Consider the following 22,959-nt stretch of genomic DNA (forward strand, 5'->3'; position numbering starts at 1 on the left):
TTGCTTATTAAATCTTAATAAATCAATATTGTGAGATCTATAAATTTGTCAGTTTTGATGAACTATTTTCCTTTCTTCTCTTCATATATCTAAGATTAGAATAGAGTTACCACAGTATGAAAAATAAGCTTTGTGGCTAATTCAGATTTCCAGTGTCTTTGCATTTAAAGTTGAGTTCACTTATTTTATCTATAGGGCTTTGAAATTTCAAAACTTCACTGTTAAAGGTAATATAATCCTTAAATTCACATTTATGTATATTATTCACAATTATATACATATATTCATATATCATATTCAATAGCATATGCTTAACATTCCACAAAATATGTTACTCTCACATGAGACAAATGACCTAGTCAAATGTTATCTGAAGATCTTGGCAATGTAACTAAATTCTTTCTAAATGACAGTTATCTACAGATCATAGAAATGTATCTTTACCCCAAAGAAATATGATACAGGAAGATATTTACATAATTCCAATGGCATTTTGTTATCTAAAAGTATTGATTTATTTTAACCACTCCACTAAACAATACATTCACCTATAAAGGAAAGGAAAGCTTTGAAACTCATCTCATTGTCTTCTTCACAAAGCCTTTCTCATTCAGGTTGCTCAGTACTTAAATGTCTCCTTCTCCTTGAACACTGAAAAGATAAGCCCCTTTCTCTTTTGGGAAGTTTACTGCTAAACTGCAATCAAAAGTGAGAGATGGAAGATCTAACTCAACTTTGAATATTAGGATAAAATAACACTTTATTATTTAGCTGATTTTACCATCCTTAGTAAAACATTATATTTCACATGTATATATGTATGTTCATACTGAGGATACATTTTTGTTCTTTTTACCTTATTTCATATTTTTATTATCAGCAAAGAAGCTTTGTTCCTCAATAATTTTATAATAAGCAGCAATTTTACAATAGGCACAGGGGAGTTCTAAAACTGTTCTTCTAATACTGTAGCCCATCAGGCTCCTCTGTCCATGGGATTTCTCAAAAAAGAATACTGGAGCGGGTTGCCATTTCCTTCTCCAGGGGATCTTCCCAACCCAGGGATAGAACCCTAGTCTTTTGAATCTCCTGCATTGGCAGGCAGGTTCTTCACCACTAGCAGCACCCAATATAAGAAGACTAAATGGACTCCATCAAGAAATTTGGTCTCTACTGATTCTGTGATTAAAAATAACTAGCCTTGTGGATGTTGCTCAGAGGAAATAAGGAAAGCCAGTTAGACCATTTTAAGATTAGCTTGCTTCCACTATGAGTGAAACATTAAACTAATGCTCAGGATGAGACAATAAAGCTCCTACTTTTGTGGTTTAGAACTACAGCATATTTTAATGAAAGTAGAGTACAATTAGAGGTCATAAATATGAAAAAATGAATCTCTTTCCAAAGGACACTTTCAGTATTCTCTACACACTAGAAAAAAACCACAGAAAATTCTGTACAGAAAAGAAGAGCTAGAATGCTTATGCTTTTCAAAAAAATAAAGAAATTTTTTCAAATACTACTTGGTTGTAACATTGCTTAGAAGCTGAAAATTTTGCTGTGTGGTTGCTTTATTATCTTTATTTTTTGTTGAGGATTTCTTAGTATAGAATATTTATATATTTTATAAGTATATATTATGTGTAAATGTAGACTGTTTAGTAGATGCTTTTTCTGACTCATGCGAATGTGTTAGGCTTATGTTCCTATCTCTAGCTGCTCTTAAGTGTTGGCTGCTAAAAGTTCACAGCTACATTCTTCCCCTGTGAGTTGAGAGGTCACAACCTCAGCCTCAGGCAGAGCTCCCATGGAGGAACTTCCTGATAAGGATGTACAGAAGCTGGGCTTATTTTTCAGAGGGTAACTCTGTAGTACCATTCATACATCAGAGCTCCCCATGGTCTTAGGCCAAGGTGAGGCTGCAGCTGAACCCCTATCTTTGCCCAGCTTCTTCTCCTGTCTTATTCAGCTTTGCTCACTCTTAAACTTTCCCCTTGAGAACATTCCCTCAGTCAGTGCCTGGACAAGAGTCTCCGTCTCCAACTCTACTTTCAGGGAATCAAATCTAAAATATGAGAGGAAAGTAAAGAAATATAAAGGAAACAGATATGGAAGATGGAAAGCTAGGATACGTAGTACAGGAATAAGAGTTCCAGAAAGAGAAAAAGGAAAGACTAGAGGAGAAATTTTAGTCAAAGGAACAAAAGGAATTTGCCTGAGTTAAAGAGTATCTTGAGGTCTTATATTCAAAGGATTCAACAAATGATAGGAATATGCAAAATTCATCATCATCATTAAAGGTTATTTAAAGTTCTAATCACTACAGTGAAGAAAGCAAAAACAACAACAGCCATTAGAAGGAAAGAAACAAAATTATAATTATCTGCAGATCATTTGATTAGCTTGAATATCTGAAGGATCCAACTGGGAAACTACTTGAGCTCCAAAAGATTGTCAGAGACAAACTATGTACTCAACTACAACAAAAATCAATAGCTTTTCTTTATAAGAAAAGCAACTAGCTAGACAAGGTAGTGGGGTAGGGATTCCATTCGAAGTACAACAAAAACTGCAAGCTTCCCAGGAATAAAGTCAATATAAAATAAACTAGATCTATTTTTAAAATATTTAAAGCTTTACTAAAGGACATAAAACAAAGCCTTTGTAAGCAAACAAAGCTTCCTAAATGAGAAGACTCTAAGTAAGCAGATTCTTTTCAAATTAAGAGAAAAATAAATATAATACAAATATGACTGCCAATCTTGGGTTGAGGGGACAGTTTGTGCAGTGTATATAGAGTCTTAAGAAATGAAAAAAGAAATTCACCTGGAAAAAAATAATTTATGAGCTTTGCCAAGGAAAAAAAATTACTCTTGACAAATTATTCTCTTATTAAAGTTCTACACAAGTGAAAATATATTTTCTACACAAAGTTCTACACAAGTGAAAATATATTTTCTACACAAAGCAATTTCTACACAATTTTCCACACATTTTTTGAAACATTAATTCCAGAACCAAGTTCCAGTTTTATTCAAGTTGTCCAGAATGCTTATGGGTAGGAGGATTAGATAATTTTTCATCCAAATTTGAGAGACTGAAAGAGGTAACTATTAATAATTACAGTGGGAAACAGGTAACAGCCCTGACTTGTGAAAACCAAGACCCATAGTCACACTATTTATGGGCTACATGTTATCAGAGAACAGTTACATATCAAGAAACTTGAAGGTTTAGGAAACCCAGTATCTCCATTAATAACTTGAAATACACTCTTAAAATAAAAATTCAGCTCATTTTCTTTAAATTCATTCCAGTCACCTCAAAGGATTAAGAAAATATCACTTCTAAGTATAAAGTATTAAGAAAAATTGTGACAATTCTCCAGTTTACCATGTCTATGGAATAAAAGACAGAAAGTTGCCTACTTATTCTTCCCAAATTAATTAAGCTAATAATGTGCAATAGTAATGTTTTATATAAGTACTTCTTGATACCTGAGTGCACAAGTTATTTCAACAATGATTGTGTTTGGCCAAGGTGGAGGCTCTCTCTGTAGGGTTGCCTTGATCTGTATACCGTGCTGTGTCCTGTGCTTCAGTTCAGTTCAGTTCACTCGCTCACTCGTGTCTGACTTTGAGACCCTGTGAACCGCAGCACACCAGGCCTCCCTGTCCATCACCAACTCCCGGAGTTTACTCAAACTCATGTCCATCAAGTTGGTGGTCATACCCTTGTTCTCCTGCCCTCAATCTTTGCCAGCATCAGGGTCTTTTCCAATGAGTCAGCTCTTCGCATCAGGTGGCCAAAGTATTGGAAATTCAGCTTCAGCATCAGTCCTTCCAATGAACACCCAGGACTGATCTCCTTTAGGATGGTCTGGTTGGATCTCCTTCCAGTCCAAGGGACTCTCAAGAGTCTTTTCCAACACCACAGTTCAAAAGCATCAATTCTTCTATGCTCAGCTTTCTTTATAGTCCAACTCTCACATCAATACATGACCACTGGAAAAACCATAGCCTTGACTAGACAGACCTTTGTGGACAAAGTAATATCTCTGCTCTTTAATATGCTGTCTAAGTTGGTCATAACGTTCCTTCCAAGGAGTAAGCATCTTTTAATTTCACGGCTGCAATTACCATCTGCAGTGATTAGTCGTGTCTAACTCTTTGCAGTTGGACTGTATCCCGCCACGTTCCTCTGTCCGTGAGATTTTTTCAGGTAAGAATATTGGAGCAGATTGCCGTTTCCTCTTTCGGGGATCTTCCTGAACCAGAGATTGAACCTGTGTCTCCTGTGTCTCCTACATTGCAGGCAGATTCCTTACCTGCTGAGCTATTGGGGAAGCCCCTAATATATATACACTTGGGCCTAAATTGTTCTTGAATTAAAATTAACTGATATAATTCACACTAGTTCATCCATATGGGAAATTCGGATAGGGTCTCTGAAGCTCTTAAATTTATGGCTTAGCAGCATTAATATGGTCAGTTTAAGTAATTTTAAAATTCTTCAAGATTTTCACTGTTTTATTCCACTGAGTAATATCAAAGTCCAGAGTGTACAAAATATATCTAATTGAAACAGGGAGTCACGACAGAAGAAATGTAAAGTGCATTATGGCTACAGAGTTTGACCATTTCTTTCATAACCTTGATGACTATCATCCTTGTGATTTTTAAAACGCTGGTATTTTTCAACCTATGACACTCGCTGGCTACCATAGGGACTAATATAAGAAAAAACAAATTGAATCCCATCACAAGAATCTTGTAATCAAAATGTGAAAAAGGAATGCACTACATCATCAGTATAAATTTCAATTATCTATTTATTGTTGATAGAATGTTCTGGTTGTTACAATTTTCTATTACATTCATGATTTCCTTTATAGCATTAATATGGTTATATAATTACATATTCCTGACAACTACAGTGGATCAAATATAAAAAAGCTTTAAACATTCTTTACATTTGACATTGTCCTGAACAATAATTTGTGGCTAATTATACAGGGGAAGATGGCTTCCCTGTTAGCCCAGATGGTAAAGAATCTGTCTGCAATGCAGGAGACCTGGGTTTAATCCCTGGGTTGGGAAGATCCCCTGGAGAAGGGAATGGCAACCCACTCCAGTATTCTGGCCTGGAGAATCCCCATGGACAGAGGAGCCTGGCAGACTACAGTCCATGAGGTTGCAAAGAGTCAGACATAACTGAGCGACTAAGCATAGCACACATACAGGGGTAGAAACTCAACGATTAGGTTTGAGTTTGCACTGACACTTGCAATGCATCCACCAACAGCTGCATTCGGCTCCTACTGTTGCTCCCACAAATTGCCACAAATGCAGTGGCTTGTTGTTTTTCAGTCACTAAGTCAGGTCCAACTCTTTGTAACCCCATGGAGTGCAGAACGCCAGGTTTCCATGGCCTTCACCATTTCCCAGACTTTGCTCAAACTCATGTCCACTGAGTCATTGATGCCATTCAACCATCTCATCCTTCCTCAATCCTTCTCTTCCTGCCTTCAATCTTTCCCAGCATTAGGGTTTTTTTCCAGTGAGTCAGCTCCTTGCATCAGGTGACCAAAATATTGGAGCTTAAAGCAAAGCAAATTTCTTATCTTGTAGTTATGGGTGTCAGAACTCCAAAAGGGGTCTAAAATCAAGGTGTCAATAGAATTGCACTTCTTCTAGAGGCTATTGCAGAGAATCTTTTCCCTTGACTTTCCCAGCTTGTTAGAGGCTGCTTGTATTCTTTGGTTCATGGCCCACTTCTCTCCAACTCATTGTAGCTCATCACATCTCTTCTCACTCTTACAGAGATCTTCGTGAATACACTGCAATCACTTGTATAACCCAGAATTCTCATCCCATGTAAAGATTCTTAATTAACATCTGTGAAGTCTCTTTTACCATGTAAGGTAACATAGTCACAGACTCTAGGGATTAGGATGTAGACATATTTGGGGGGCCCCATTATTCAGCCACCAACGCCACATGAAAATACACATATGAAAATGTCATATGAAAATGAGCTGATATTTTAACTTCTCTCTGTTAACGTTTGCAGTTTTCTTCTAAAGTAGAAAATAGCTAAAATGGAAGATGGGAAAAGGAGGAGTGGATAAAATTCAGTTCACTGTTCTGCTGAATTGCATTCCAAGATAGACCTCTTGTTTACCTCTGACATATATATATGTGTACATATACACATGTGTATATACATACGCACATCATTAGATACAATTGCGAAAACAGCAGAGGTGGGACATAAACCTTCTCCAGATTTAAGTCTTCTAAGACAAAATGTTTCAATGATAAATGCTTAGAGGTTTGCCTTTCCTATATAAAACTGGCATAACCTAAGGTATTTATCTGCTGTGTTTCCTAGGACATGACATCTATAAGGGAAAAAAAAGATCATGAATATTGGAAATGAAATAACACCTGAGACCAGAAATAATGTTCTCCTGAGAAATGGAAAGTTCTTCTCAAATGATACCCTGAAATATCTTGGTTTGGTTTAAAGTCACTGCATTTCAATAGATCCCAGAGAATATAACCTATTCATTCAATATTGTTCTGATATTGAATGTTGCAGCTATAAACCTATTTAAATCTCTTGAATCATGTGTGTATGGCCATTGTGTAAGACAGAGGGAATGACAGAGAAAGAGAGAGAGAGAGTTAGTTAGTTAGTTAGTTTTAGAAGTGGGAAAACAGAGAAGCAATGGGCCAGAAACTATATATATGAAACATAACTGAAGTTCCAAGATAATAAACCAGACAGATTGAACAGAGCCTGTCCAAGCAAGTTTTTAGCTACTGAATGAAGAAACAAAATTACCCCAAAGGTAAAAGAAAGAAAATCACTGTTAACGTTTGGCAAATGCTATTTATTCCTCTTAAAACAGCATTAGATGGTTTGAAAGTATATATGGATGAATAAACCATTCTTTAGATCTGGAAAGGAAAATAACATACATTTCACTCATATCTAACCAAGAAAAATTCTGGTTTTTCATATTCTGAGGGAACATGTTTCTCTGAAATATACATCAGCAGCTAGGCTTTTATGGTCTTTTTCATTGAAGTTGTCTTTTCTAAAGAACACCATGTGCAGGAATCCAAGCTCTAAAGCAATCTGTATTTCCTGGGGATTAACATCATGTCAATAAAATCTCAGAGAAATCAAGTTATCCAGCCCATACACTCATGTTCTCCTATTACTATGCATCCCAGTAATCCCAAATTATCCTGCTTTCCATACTTGCTTCAGTTTTCCAGTCTCTGTCTTTCCCATGTCATTCTCAGCTTCTGTAATCCCTTTCCTCAATCATCTTTTCCCACCCCAGGAATTGAGATTTGCCTGGTTGCTAAAAGCAAACTTAGGGATTACCTTCAGCTTTGTTTTGTTTTTAGGTGAGACTAGTACAGCGATTCATTGGAAGGACTGATGCTGAAGCTGAAACTCCAGTACTTTGGCCACCTCATGCGAAGAGTTGACTCAATTAGAAAAGACGCTGATGCTGGGAGGGATTGGGGGCAGGTGGAGAAGGGGACAACAGAGGATGAGATGGCTGGATGGCATCACCGACTCGATGGACATGAGTTTGAGTAGACTCTGGGAGTTGGTAATGGACAGGGAGGCCCAGCGTGCTGCGATTCAAGGGTCGCAAAGAGTCGGACACGACTGAGCGACTGAACTGAACTGAACTGAGTACAGTGATTGGCCTCCCTGGTAGCTCAGTGGCAAAGAATCTGCCTGCCAATGCAAGAGATGCAGAAGACACAGGTTCAGTCCCTGGTTGGGGAAGATCCCTGGAGAAGGAAATGGCAACCCATTCTGGTATTCTTACCTGGAGAATCCCATGAACAGAGGAGCCTGGCGGGCTCCAGTCCATGGGGTTGCAAAGCTTCGGACATGACTTAACACCTGGACAACAACAGAAATACAGTGGTTAATAAGTAGACCCAGATACCAGAGTCAATTTGGCACCTAGACAACTACCACCTAGTTTCGAGCAAGTCAACCTGACTCCACTGTAGTTTCCTCCTCTACAAAATGAAGATTAAAAGTTTAACCTACTGCAGGAGTGTTGTGAGGATTTAATAAATTAATAAAAAGCACTTGAATGCTGACTGAGTGATGCACAGTGAGTCCTCAATAAGGGTCAGCTGTCATGTTCCCAAAGTGGAACTCATCACTTCCTCTTCAGACTCCAGCGGCACTTTTGCTCTTCTTTCTTTCCACATTGAATTAGTTATTAACACACACACTATATCTTCATGCCAAAATGTGCCTTCTCTGAGGACAGGGTAATAGTTGTCCTTGCTTTTTATCATTTACAGCCTTTGCATATAATAATGGGAAAATTAGCACTTATTAACCACACACTATGTGTCAGAAAGAGTGTGTGTCTGTGTGTGTGTGTGTGTGTGTGTGTGTGTGTATACTCAGTTGTGTCTGACTCTTTTGCAACCCCATGGACTGCAGCCCACCAGGCTTCTCTGTCCATGGGATTCTCCAGGCAGGTATCCTGGAGTGGGTTGCCATTTCCTACACCAGGGATCTTCCTGAACCAGGGAATTATGTGAGCTTTTTATATGCATTTTCTCATTTAATCTTATAAACACCCTATGTGGCAAGTAGTATTAGTCATCCCCACTTTATAAATGAAGAAACAGGTTTAGGGAGATTAAGTAACTTGCTTGATGTTACATAGTTCTTAGGGGTTTTCTAATTCTAAATCAAAAGCTCTCAACCACTATGTTATACAATCCCCTACTTGCTAGACCATAAATGTGTTGAATGATAAATTGAATGATCATAATCTTTACTATAAATATTTTTATAGTCTTTGCTATGCAATGGGAACATTATAAATAACCACTACTTGTCTTGGAGAGTCATGTTGAACCACTTTTATTATGCAGAATAAAATAAAGTTTAAAGAATTTTATAATTGAGTAGTAGAATAAAATACGTACATTTAGTTCATAATGCTATTGTATGTGCTTAGTCACTCAGTTGTGTCTGACTCTTTGCAACCCCATGAACTGAAGTCTGCCAGTGTCCTGTGTCCATGGAGATTCTCCAGGCAAGAATACTGGAGTGGGTAGCCATACTTTTCTCCAGGGGATCTTCCTAACCCAGGGATTGAATCCAGGTCTCCTGCATTGCAGGCAGATTCTTCACTGTCTGGGCTACCAGAGAATACCCAATGATGTTGAATAGTGCCTTGATATTCAGTGCCTTGATAGCCATGGATCAGCAGCATTAGCATAACCTGGAAACCTGAGGAATAGAGAATAATCTTGGGCCCCATCCCAGATACACTGAATCTATATTTTAATAAGTTTTCCAGTTTAAGAATCATTTTTATAGAGGTCATGGAACAATAGTTCTCCACTTCTTCAGAATAAATGAATTTTTTGGACTTAGGGAGATGTTTTCCACTAATAAGTATTAAGAGGTCATAGAGTTAAAATATGTAATGAAAGTGTAAGAATAAGTTTTTGAGAACTTATTTTTAAATGATATGCTTCATTTATTTTAGAAGTTTCAAGTAGAAAAATGTTTAGTTCCTGAGCACATGAAAGACTCTAATTAATTCTATTAATACGGTATAAGCATCCTGAGAGTAATTTTTGTCTCATTTATTGCTATATTCTCAATGCACAGAAGAGTGTCTGGCACAAAGTAGGAACCAATGGATATTTAGTGATGAATAAATGTATGTCCTTAAAATTCTTAGGGAAATTTGTGTATATTCTTCAAAAAGTAGGACTGGGAACAGGAATAACTTTAGGGTTCTACTGGCTCAAACTTTAGAGGTGTGATTTTTCCTAAATGTCCTAATATGGAATAGATTTTTGCCACTCAGAAGGACACAGAGGTGAAGAGAACATTATGCTAATTCCTTAAGATGTCTTATATAAAGGACAATTATAAATTACATAACAGGAAAAAAATTCATCTTTTCCCGGTGATCTGTTCTACTTCCTCATCTTAGAAAACTCTAGAACCATAAAAAGCTCTCGATTTTGTTCTTTGAATATTATTCCAAGAGTTTGTCCTTAGGACAAGATGATTAATTCAGCACCTATTTCTGGACACCAGGGAACACATCTCAAACATGGCCAATAATGAAGCCAGACCTCTTGCTCCACCAGAATAAAGAGAACAGCTGTTTTCAATCCAGCATCTGCTCGTAATGATGACCTCACAGTGTGTCCTGTCCTATTTCTGAGTTAAGCTTCAAGGCCAGAGATACAATTTCGACTGTGTTATGAAGAAAAGCAATAAATATATGTCCAGATACCAAACCACAGACAGTCTAATTAGTCCCTGACTTAATAGGTAAACACCTAATTTGCAAAATTCAGACTTAAATTGAAGAAAGTAGGGAAAACCGCTAGACCAGGTATGACTTAAATCCCTTACTATTATACAGTGAAAGTGACAAAACAGATTCAAGGAATTAGATCTGATAGACAGAATACCTGAAGAACTATGGGCAGAGGTTTGTGACTTTGTACAGGAGGCAGAGATCAAGACCATTCCCCAAGAAAAGGAAATGCAAAAAAGCAAAATGGTTGTCCGAGGAGGCTTAGAAATAGCTAAGAAGAGAAGCTAAAGGCAAAGGAGAAAAGGAAAGACATACCCATTTGAATGCCAAGTTGCAAAGAATAACAGACAGATAAGAAAGCCTTCCTCAGTGATCAATAAATAGGAAAAAAATAGAAGAAAACAATAGAATGGGAAAGACTAGAGATCTCTTCAAGAAAATTCAAGATACCAAGGGAAAGATGCAAAGATGGGCTCAATAAGGACAGAAATGGTATGGACCTAACAGGAGCAGAAGATATTAAAAAGATGTGGCAAGAATACACAGAAGAACTATACAAAAAAAAAAAAATCATAAAGACCCAGATAACTGCGATGGTGTGATCACTCATCTAGAGCCAAACATACTGGAATGCAAAGTCAGGTTGGCCTTAGGATGCACCACTATGAACAAAGCTAGTGGAAGCAATGGAATGCCAGGTGAGCTATTTCAAATCCTAAAAGATAATGCTGTGCAAGTGCTGCACTCAGTATGCCAGCAAATTCGAAAAACTCAGCAGTGGCCACAGTACTGGAAAAGATTAGTTTTCGTTCCAATCCCAAAGAAAAGCAATGCCAAAGAATGTTAAAACTACCGAACAATTGCATTCCTATCACATGCTAGCAAACTAATGCTCAATTCTCGAAGCCAGGCTTTATTCAACAGCATGTGAACCATGAACTTCCAGATGTTCAAGCTGGGTTTAGAAAAGGCAGAAGAACCAGAGATCAAATTGCCAATAACTGTTGAATCTTTGAAAAAGCAAGAGAACTCCAGGAAAACATCTACTTCTGTTTATTGAATACGCCAAAGCCTTTGACTGTGTGGATCACAACAAACTGTGGAAAATTCTGAAAGAGATGCGAATACCAGACCACCTGACCTGCCTCCTGAGAAATGTGTATGCAGGTCAATAAGCAACAGTTAGAACTGGACATGGAAAAACAGACTGTTTCCAAATTGGGATTGGAGTATGTCAAGGCTGTATATTGTCACCCTGCTTATTTAACTCATATGCAGAGTACATCTTGCAAAATGCCGGGCTGGATTAAGCACAAGCTGGAATCAAGATTGCTGGGAGAAATGTCAGTAACCTAACATATGCAGGTGATACCACCCTTATGGCAGAAAGTGAAGAGGAACTAAAGAGCCCCTTGATGAAAGTGACATTCAAAAAACTAAGATCATGGCATCCAGTCCCATCACTTCATGCCAAATAGATGGGAAAACAATGGAAAATGGTGACAGATTTTATTGTGGGGTGGCTCCAAAATCACTGAAGATGGTGACTGCAGCCATGAAATTAAAAGACACTTGCTCCTTGGAAGAAAAACTATGACCAACCTAGCTGCTGCTGCTGCTGCTGAGTCGCTTCAGTTGTGTCTGACTCTATGCGACCCCATAGACGGCAGCCCACCAGGCTCCCCCGTCCCTGGGATTCTCCAGGCAAGAACACTGGAGTGGGTTGCCATTTCTTTCTCCAATGCATGAAAGTGAAGTTGCTCAGTCATGTCCGACTATTAGCGACCCCATGGACTGCAGCCTACCAGGCTTCTCCGTCCATGGGATTTTCCAGGCAAGAGTACTGGAGTGGGGTGCCGTTGCCTTCTCCAGACCAAACTAGAGAGCATATTAAAAAGCAGAGAGATTACTTTGACAATAAAGGTCCGTCTAGTTAAAGCTATGGTTTTCCCAGTAGTCAGGTGTGGATGTGAGAGTTGGATTATAAAGAAAGCTGAGGGCTAAAGAACTGATGCTTTTGAACTGTGGTGTTGGAGAAGACTTGAGAGTCCCTTGTATTGCAAGATCAAACCAGTCAATTCTAAAGGAAATCAGTCCTGGATATTCATTGTAAGGACTGCTGAAGCTGAAACTCCAATACCTTGGCCAACTGATGTGAAGATCTGACTCACTGGAAAAGACCCTGATGCTAGGAAAGATTGAAGGTGGGAGGAGAAGGGAACAACAGAGGATGAGATAGTTGGCTGGCATCACTGACTCGATGGACATGAGTTTGAGTAAGCTCTGGGAGTTGGTGATTGACAGGGAAGCACGACGTGCTGCAGTTCATGGGGTTGCAAAAAGTTGGACATGACTGAGCAACTGAACTGCTTATAGATAGACAGAACAAATATAGATATGAAAGGCATCATCTCATTAATTACATGCGGATAACCAAGATTTCTTACGATCCTTTATTGATTTTATCTGTTTCTTTTGTCACTTTCACCCTTAGAAAGTTATAGAGGTTGCCAAGGTTTAAATATCTTGCCTTCACCATCAATGCTGTGAAGGAAGGGCAAGTCTATTTTAGAGATTTAGACCAAATAACAATTCTTGGACTTTCTTGGCAGTCCAGTGACTAGAAATCCAAGCTTCCACAGGAGGGGCTGTGGGTTCAATATCTGGTCAGGGAACTAAGATCCTACATGCCACAAGGCATGGCCACAAATAAATAAATAAAATTCCTTTAGCATTCCGATCTAAAAAAATCTTTATAGCTTTATACTTAATAAAGTAAGTCAGACAAAGACAAATATCATATGATATCACAATATTTGAAATCTAAAAAATCATATAAATAAACTTCCTTACAAAAGAGAAATAGAGTCACAGACATAGAAAACAAACATGGTTTCAGGGGGAAAGTGGCACAGGGTGGGTGGGTAGGTAAAGAAAGGGGAGAGATAAATTGGGAGGTTGGGACATATACACAGTACTATACATAACATTGATAACTAAAAAGGACATACTGTATAGCACAGGGAACTTGACTCAATACTCTGTCATGTCCTATCTGGGAAAAGAATCTAAAAGAGTGAATATATGTATATGTAAAACTGATTCATTTTACTGTACAGCAGAAATCAACACTGTAAATGAACTTCACAATAAAACCAAACTAAACTAAAATAAACATTATATTTTATTCCAATAAAAATCTTTTTAAAATCACAATTCTTTTTTCCATTGAGAAATTTCAAAATGCTTTTAGCTTAATAGCCGGGATAAAAGCGAGACAATTTCCATTAGTGTCTCACAAAAGTGAAAAGTGAAAGTGGCAGTCACTCTGTCATGCCCAATTCTTTGCGACCCTGTGGACTGTCCCCATCAGGTTCCTCTGTCCGTGGGGTTTCCCAGGCCAGAATACTGGAGTGGGTTGCCATTTCTCCAGGGGATATTCCCAACCCAGGGGTCGATCCCGTGTCTCCTGCATTGGCAGACAGATTCTTTATCATCTCAGCCACCAGGAAAGCCCCTGTGGGCTGTCTCACAAAGCCATCTGTATTAATGGACATATTCATGACAACAGCAAAATTTACTTTTAATAAAGCTTGATTACTTTGTAAGGAAGATCTTGCTAATATTTTTAGAAAGTTTTATTATCATGACAAAAGTGGAATGTATAAGGGAAAGAAAAGTTACTTTGTAAAAGCACTTAAACATGGCCGATGTTCTTCACAGACGTTCTTTGCAGTGATAATGCCACCTCTGAGAGCCATCTATCTGCTTACCGCTCAGAGAACTCGCTTGGGTAAACCCAGGGAAGTAATTCCTATGACAAGGAAGACTGAAAATATCCACAGAGGAAAGAAGCAGTATTTCAATCTCCCAAGCAGAGTAATTCCAAAGGGTTGATGGATGAGAGGTCAAAAATGTCAAGTGCTCCAAAAATTAAATAGTTCACTCATAAATCATTCAACTCAGACAACGGCAAGAATAATAGTGCTTGTCCTAACAATCACCAGAGAGAAAGGACACATTCCAGCTACAGTGACAACATTTTTTCCTCTCGTCTTTAACAGCAGCGTGTTTGGGAGCATAGGTAGGACAAAGAAGAGAAATGTCCATCTTAAGGGGTGGAACTCTCCGACATACTCCCAAAGAATAATCTTAAGAGAAAAACAAAGCAAAACCACAACGCCAGAGCTGTCTCTCATTAGGGAGATCCCTGAAACACCTATAGAACGTAACAGCACCAAGCGTGGCAGTCACCTTTGGCTGAACTAGAGAAAGGACTTACAGGGGCGTGGGGGTGAAACAGGTCTGCTCTTCCCCAATGGAAGCACCACGGAAACAAAAGACGTTCAAGAGGTTCAAGGTTAATAGTTAGATGCCAGCTTACAGGTATGGGTCACTGGGTACACACATCAAATGCTGGCTGAGGCCACTCACCCAAAAGTGCAAAAAGCCACAGGAATGACCTTTGTCTACTCTTTTTGTTGAACAAGTGTTTTTGATTGAAATGTAATATTTTTCAATGTTATATTTCCCTTGTGGTTAAGACAGTAAAGAATCTGCCTGCAATTTAGGAGACCTGGGTTCGATCCCTGGGTGGGAAAGATCCCCTGGAGAAGGAAATGGCTACCCACTCCAGTATTCTTGCCTAGAAAATCTCATGAATAGAGGAAGCTGGCCAACTACAGTCCATGGGGTCGCAAAGAGTCAGAGATGACTGAACATCTAACACTTAAACTTCTGAGTAATACATACTTTCTGGTATATAAAATTATAAAATTTTGTGGACCCCTGCAGAGACAGCTCACCAGAGACAACTCTGACCTCTGTCTGTGACTGACAGGAGCCCTACTGGCTTCAGCACTTCCTTGCCGTGGTCGGGGAGGTGGGGGCTCCCAGTGCAGAGAAATGGAAAAACACACTCATAAACGGCACAGAGTCAGTTGGGGCTAAGGGCTTCTGCTCTGGCAACTTGGGATCAGACCCCATGCCAACAGGGCAGAAATGGCCACAGAGCAGAGAACTGCCCCTTACAACTAGCAGTTATAACATTAAGTGCTTAAGATTTGAAACCTAAGGACCTAAAAAAGAGCAAATTAAACTCTAACCGAGTAGAAAAGAAAATAAGGAACAGTAATCGATGAAACTGCAAATCAAAAAAAGAGAAAAAAAAATCAAGGAAACCAGAAGCTGAATTCTTATAGAGATGAATAAAATTGATATACTTGACACATTGATCAAGGAAAAGCCATATGAGAGAAAGAAGGCACAAAATATAAATATTAGGAATAAAAGGAGAAGTTTTGTTGTGACTCTGAAAGGTATTAAGATGATATGAAGACATATTTTTAATTTTTGGTCATAAAGTCAACGACTTATTAAAATATATAAATCCTTTGACAAAGACAACATACACCAAAGCTTATTCAAGAAGAAATAAATCATTTAGTCCTATATCAACCAAATGAATTAAATTTATAGTTAAAACACTTCCAGCAAAGCAATCACAAAGCTTAGAAATTCCAAAGTTTCACTGATGAATTCTACCAAACCATTAAAGAATAATATCGACTTTATACTTGGTATAAAATTTCTCTTCAAGAAATTAGAAACACTTAAAAATGTATTTTATGAAATAAAACCAGTAAATAATATAAGAATAAAATTTAAGATGCTTTATGAATGCAATTGCAAAAAATCCTTAATGTAATATTAGTTATTAATATAATTTAATCCATCAAAATATTAAAAAGATGATGTCTCATAATCAAGTGGGTTTTATCCTGGGTCTACAAGACTGGTTTAACACTCAAAAGTTCAGACAACAGAATTCATTATATCAACAGTGTAAAAAAAAATCAATGTTCAGCTCAATAGATAGAGAAAAAAGAATTGCTAAAATTCAACATCCATCCATTCATTATAAAAACTCAACAAATTAAGAACAGAGAAAACTTGCTTAATCTGCTAATGAACACCTGCCAAACCCCCATTTAATATGATATCTCATAATGAAAGATTGAGTGATTTCTCACTAGTATCATGAGTAAGTTAACAATGTCCTCTTTCATTACTTTGTTCAATATCCTAGCCAGTGCAATGAAACAATAAAAAGAAGTTTAAAGCATTCAGTTTGTGCAATAAAAGAGAAAACCATTTTTATTCACTGATTATGATTCTTTATGTAGGGAAACTAAAATGATATATAGAAATAATATTATAACTGAGTTTATCAAGTTATTGAACTATAAGACCAATGTATCAATACAAATGAAAGAATAAATAAATGTATAATATATTACTATATACTAGTCATAAAATATTTAAAACTGAAATTAAAAAAAAAAAAGAGAGAACAGTGGGATTTCCCTGGCAGTCCAGTGAATAAGACTCCCCATTCCAATGCAGGAAGCTAAGATCCCACATACTTCATAGTCAAAGAACCCAAACATAAAACTGCTCTAACAAATTCAATAAAGATTTTAAAACTGATTCACATTAAAAAAACTTATTAAAAAGTAAAAAAGAAAGAAACCAATACCATCGCCAGTTACACCAGGACACCAAAAATCTTTAGATATAAACTGAAAACATATAAGATAAAAGATATTAAAGAAGAGTTAAATAAATGGAGAGCTATATCACGTTTATGAATTAGAAAAGTCACTATTTGAGATGTTAGCTCTCCTTAAATTAATCTGCAGGTTCAACACATCCTAATCAAAGTCCCAGCAAGAATTTTTTAAAAAACACTGATGTGCTTATTCTAAAATCTATCTGAAAAGTCAAAGTAACTAGAATATCAAAAACGATGCTGGAAAAAAATGGAGAACTCACATTACTTCATTTTAAAACTTAATATAAAACCATAATAATCTGACAGAATGGTGCTAGTAGAGAATAAATACATAGGTCAAATGAACAGAATGCAATGCCCAGAAACAGATCCATGGAAAAAGGGGACCTGAATATTACCTCACACTATATAGAAAATGGACCTAAGTATAAAACCTAAATTAAACTAATTGAAATTGTAAAATATAATTTATCATGACATCAAAACATGTGACATATAAGAGAGTATATTTAAAATAATATGCAAGAACTGAACAATTTAAGCTAAAAATATTATAGATATTAAAGATGATCTAAGTAATTGGAGAAGTATATCATGCTCACAGTTTGGAACATTTACTATTATTTACACATCATTTCTATTCAATCTGGTCTATAAATTTAACAAAATTTGCAAATTCCATGAATACTTATTCACATAAAAATCTGATTCATAAATTTATATGGAAATGCAAAAGATTTAAAATAGTGTACACAAATTTTTAAAGGAAATAAAGTTGCAGGCATTCTATTATCTCATTTCAAAACTTATAATAATGCTACAGTAACCAAGACTGCATAAGAATAGTTATACAGATCCATTGAACAAAACAGGAAGTTCAGACATGTATCCACATGTATACGGTCAATTGATTTTCCATTATGTTTTTAAGATGCATCAACATATTAAGTAAAACATTTCCAGCAAATGATAGTGAAACAACCAGATACTTTTATGTAGAAAAAACAGTAAAACTTTCTTTTCTCCCACAGCATATATGAATATTAAATTTTAATGTACTATAGATCTATCGTGAAAGTTAAAAATACAAAACTCCTCAAGGAACATATAGGAGAAAGATTTCACAAACTTGGAGTAGGTGAAGTTTTTTAGATGGGAAACCAAAAGTATGAAAGACGAGATAATTTTGCTCTTCTAAAGTTATCGTAAGAAAATGAAATGATAAAACACAGACTAGAAGAAAATATTTCAGTGCAAATAGCTGTATACAAATTATATCTCAGAAAAAATTTAAAGATATAAATAAACATTGGCATTTAAAATGACAAAAATAGTCAAGTCTTGTTGAGCTATTAAAACAAGACAAAAATGCACAGCAACCTGAGTTTTGAATAGGTTAAGAAATAAATGAAGTCAACCTTTTCTAATATTCTTTTATATATTCTTGTCTATAAGGGAATTTTAAAACCTAACTCTAGATTTTTATATAGTTTAGGGTGGAAGAGTAACCTCATATTATAGAAGCAAAGTTTTTAACTTTCAAATTATCAGCATTTAAAAACACTGAATAAAAAACATTTAATCATCTCCAAAGGAAGGATAAACTTACAACATGCAGGGCAAACAGTATGAAATAAATTTAAGATTGTCAGACTCAATTTTTCAAAAATTAATATTAGTATATTAGAAGACACACCAAAACATAAAGATGAAAGTAAAATGATAGAGTAAATTTTACTAAACAGACAGTCACCAAAAGAGAGTCAGAATTAATATCAGATGAAGTAAACATTAAGGAAAAAAACAAATAAAGATGTTCCCTTCATAGTAAAAGAAATTCTATCCACCAAGAAGATATAAATTCTAAATTTTAAATCTGGATGAACCTAAAAACATATCACAATGTATGAAAACCTAGTGGAAGAGAAGTAGGATTTATGTTCTTGCCAAATTGGCCAGGGTTCAGTGTTGCAAAATGGAATATCATTTTCTCCTGAAAAATACCAATTACCATCTAATAGAATCCATCCTCTGATTTAAAGATTTTCCTTATTCACACAAAGAATCCTATGTCCACTTAGCCCCAATAACCACTTGCCCTCCTTTTCCTAAAGTTCTACAGATGGAAAGTATAGAGTGTGGATATGTTTCACTCCATTCATTACATCCTACCAACTCTGTTAGCACAGCACATTCCTGAACTAAATCCTTCTTTTAACTGATGTTGCAGAAAAATTGTGACATAAAATGATCAATGCTGTGCTACTGAAGTCTAAGGATGAAAAATGAAAGTTGAAGTATTTATTTTGGATTCAATAGTGAATATACTGAAAAAGATTTAGAATGTTGATAAAACCAATTTTTCTTCTCTCCACTCCCTTTTTATTTTTTTAAACAGGCTGATCCTCTTCTATAAAAACACATCATCCACCAGAGTCCATATCATGCGTCAATCATAAAACAAAGAAACCTGCTGATGTTTGGGTGGAAGATAATCTTTAAATGACATCTCTGCTAGTGGTGACACAAATCTGTAAATATTTCATTTTTTTAAAGTTTTCTATGGTTATAATTTTTAAAAAGGAGTTATTAAAAATATACTCAGCATGACTTCATAATTTAATTCCATCAATGGACAGAATAAAACATCAATTTTATTCCTATTTATTGTTTTTATAGGTATAAGTGCTAAGGATTCTTGTTCTTATAAATAGAAGAATAGAAGTATTATGTTTAGCAATGTCACTCAATTCTTTGAATTCATTTGCAGTTTTATGCCAAATAACACCTAATGATTTATGATTGATGATTTTATCACTGGAAATTATTTTTAATAATCTAAAAGCTGAAAGATTGCTTCATGGAAAAAAAGGAATTGGAATGCATCTCACTTGCAAATTGATTTGCTATCCATTCATGAAATTTATTTCACTTTCTCAAGATCATAAAAAAACCTTTATGGAGTTTTATGCCCTTTACATAGAAAACATTGATGGAAAATTGCAAAATTTTAAACAAATTATTTTAAGTTTTTGTGGCATATATTTACATTGATGTGAATTAGCCATGGATTTACATGTACTCCCCATCCCAGTTCCCCCTCCCACCTCCCTCTCCACCCGATCCCTCTGGGTCTTCCCAGTGCACCAGGCCCGAGCACTTGTCTCATGCACCCAACCTGAGCTGGTTATCAGTTTCACCCTAGATAATATACATGTTTCAATGCTGTTCTCCTGAAACATCCCACCCTCGCCTTCTCCCAGAGTCCACAAGTCTGTTCCATACATCTGAGTCTCTTTTTCTGTTTTGCATATAGGGTTATCGTTACCATCTTTCTAAAGTCCATATATATGTGTTAGTATACTGTAATGGTCTTTATCTTTCTGGCTTACTTCACTCTGTATAATGGGCTCCAGTTTCATCCATCTCATTAGAACTGATTCAAATGAATTCTTTTTAATGGCTGAGTAATATTCCATGGTGTATATGTACCACAGCTTCCTTATCCATTCGTCTGCTGATGGGCATCTGGGTTGCTTCCATGTCCATGAACCAAATAATTGTTTAAATATAAGCAAACATGCCATAGTAAATATAATTTTGATATTCACATTTTGACATCACATACATACTATAAATTGTCAAAGGTTTATGGAATTATAAAGATAGAATTTAACATGCTTATGTTTAATTACGTTTAGTGATTTAAGCATTTTTCTGCATATTTGGTTAGCTTTCATGTGTTGAAAAAACAGTTTAGTATGTTTATCATGAAAATGTTTTCTTTCAAGTATGTATATGGATTTTATATCATTGAGACCTTCTATTTCTCTCCCTGGAAAACATTTTAAAAACTGATTAAATCTAGTTTTCAGCCTTTGGGCAGGAATATGGGCTTCCCTGGTAGCTCAGATGGTAAAGAATCTGCCTGCAATGCAGTAGACCCAGGTTCAATCTCTGGGTTAGGAAGATGCCCTGGAAAAGGGAATGGCTACCCACTCCATATTTTGGCCTGGAGAATTTCGTGGACAGGGGAGCCTGGCAGGCTGCAGTCCACGGGGTCTCAAAGAGTCGGACACAACTGAGCAACTGAGTGACTAACACTAATGACTAATTTATCTTACATTATGTTAACTTTAAAGACACCGAGAATGCTAATTTAAATTTCCTTGACACACTCTTCTAAACTTTAAAGTACTGTCATAGAATTAAAACCAAGGAAGATTCTTTAAAACAAGCATCTCTTCTTAGATATTAGTTATCAGGGTAAGGACCAGTCTCCCAGTCATGGCTGGAAATTGGAGAGTCAAGGGAATTTTAACCAAATTGTACATCTCTGGGAAACAAATAGCATAAATCAGTGCCTCTTCACATTTCAGTAAAACACTGTGTAATAGTCAAGACTCACTTTAGCACTGTTATAGGAACAGAAGTCAAACTAGTTCGACCAATATGTGGAATCTCCATCAAATGGAAGAAAAAGCAGATCCAGGAACCAAAGAGATAATTGGGAACTGAGGAGGTACAGGATTTCCCCATTTCTAATATTTGTTTCTTTTGCACATGGGCTTCATGCTCTCCTACCATCTTGTTACTTTTCTTCATATCATCAAAGACATGCCACCAGAATCTCTGGGTTTAAGGCTAAATTTTAGAAGTAATACATGAAGATTGCAAAACAACAACACAGGAAAAGGAAAATAAAAGACTTCTCAAATTATAAGGGAGACCTGTAGGCAATTTCATGAGAACTAAAGGGTAGAGAACTTAAAACTGTAAATGATCACCAAGTGCCTGATATAATGAATGGAAGAGAAAATTATTTAGTGACTTATTGAATGATTAAGATTCCTAAATCTCTTAGGGTAGGGAGGGAGGGCAGAGAGGGGCATCAATAAAGAGAATGGAAATCAGAAAGGCTTTTGGGTACTGAATCAAACAATAAATGCTAGAAAGTAATACACAGACCATAATTCTATATACAGTGACATTATCATTTATAAGAGAAGACAGAATGAACATATTTCTCTATGAGGCCACCATCACCCTAATACCAAAACCTGACAAAGATGCCACAAAAAAAAGAAAACTACAGGCCAATATCACTGATGAACATATATGAAATAATCCTTAACGAAATTCTAGCAAACAGAATCCAACAACATATTAAAAAGATAATACATCATGACCAAGTGGGCTTTATCCCAGGGATGCAAGGATTCTTCAGTATCTGCAATTCAATCAATGTAATACACCACATTAACAAATTGAAAGATAAAAACCATCTGATTATCTCAATAGATGCAGAGAAAGCCTTTGACAAAATTTAACATCCATTTATGATAAAACTGATCCAGAAAGCAGGAATAGAAGGAACATACCTCAACATAATAAAAGCTTTATATCACAAACCCTCAGCAAACATTATCTTCAATGGTGAAAAATTGAAAGCATTTCCCCTAAAGTCAGGAACAAGACAAGGGTGCCCACTCTCACCACTACTACTATTCAACATAGTTTTGGAAGTGTTGGCCACAGCAATCAGAGCAGAAAAAGAAATAAAAGGAATCCAGATAGGAAAAGAAGAAGTAAAACTCTCACTGTTTGCAGACGACATGATACTCTACAGAAAAACCCTAAAGACTCCACCAGAAAATTACTAGAGCTAATCAATGAATACAGTAAAGTTGCAGGATATAATGTCAACACACCGAAATCCCTTGCATTCCTATACACTAACAATGAGAAAACAGAAAGAGAAATTAAGGAAAAAATACCATTCACCATTGCAACAAAAAGAATAAAATACTTAGGAATATATCTACCTAAAGAAACAAAAGACCTACATATAGAAAACTATAAAACACCGGTGAAAGAAATCAAAGAGGACAGAAATAGATGGAGAAATATACCTTGTTCATGGATCAGAAGAAGCAATATAGTGAAAATGAGTATACTACTCAAAGCAATCTATAGATTCAATGCAATCCCCATCAAGCTACCAATGGTACTTTTCAGAGAACTATAACAA

The 22,959-nt window shown here is 36.2% G+C and overlaps 1 long non-coding RNA gene across 1 annotated transcript; it reads right to left on the minus strand.

Moving 5' to 3' along the window:
• Positions 1–6,883: 6,883 nt before the first annotated feature.
• Positions 6,884–7,940, minus strand: LOC139032194 (uncharacterized). The gene is made up of 2 exons (XR_011484716.1): positions 7,862–7,940; positions 6,884–6,965 (listed from the first exon to the last, which is right to left on the minus strand). It is a non-coding gene; the product is annotated as an uncharacterized lncRNA (long non-coding RNA).
• Positions 7,941–22,959: the final 15,019 nt, after the last annotated feature.

This window comes from Odocoileus virginianus, chromosome 3 (genome assembly GCF_023699985.2).
Source record: "Odocoileus virginianus isolate 20LAN1187 ecotype Illinois chromosome 3, Ovbor_1.2, whole genome shotgun sequence".
In the NCBI taxonomy this organism is placed as follows: Eukaryota; Metazoa; Chordata; class Mammalia; order Artiodactyla; family Cervidae; genus Odocoileus; species Odocoileus virginianus.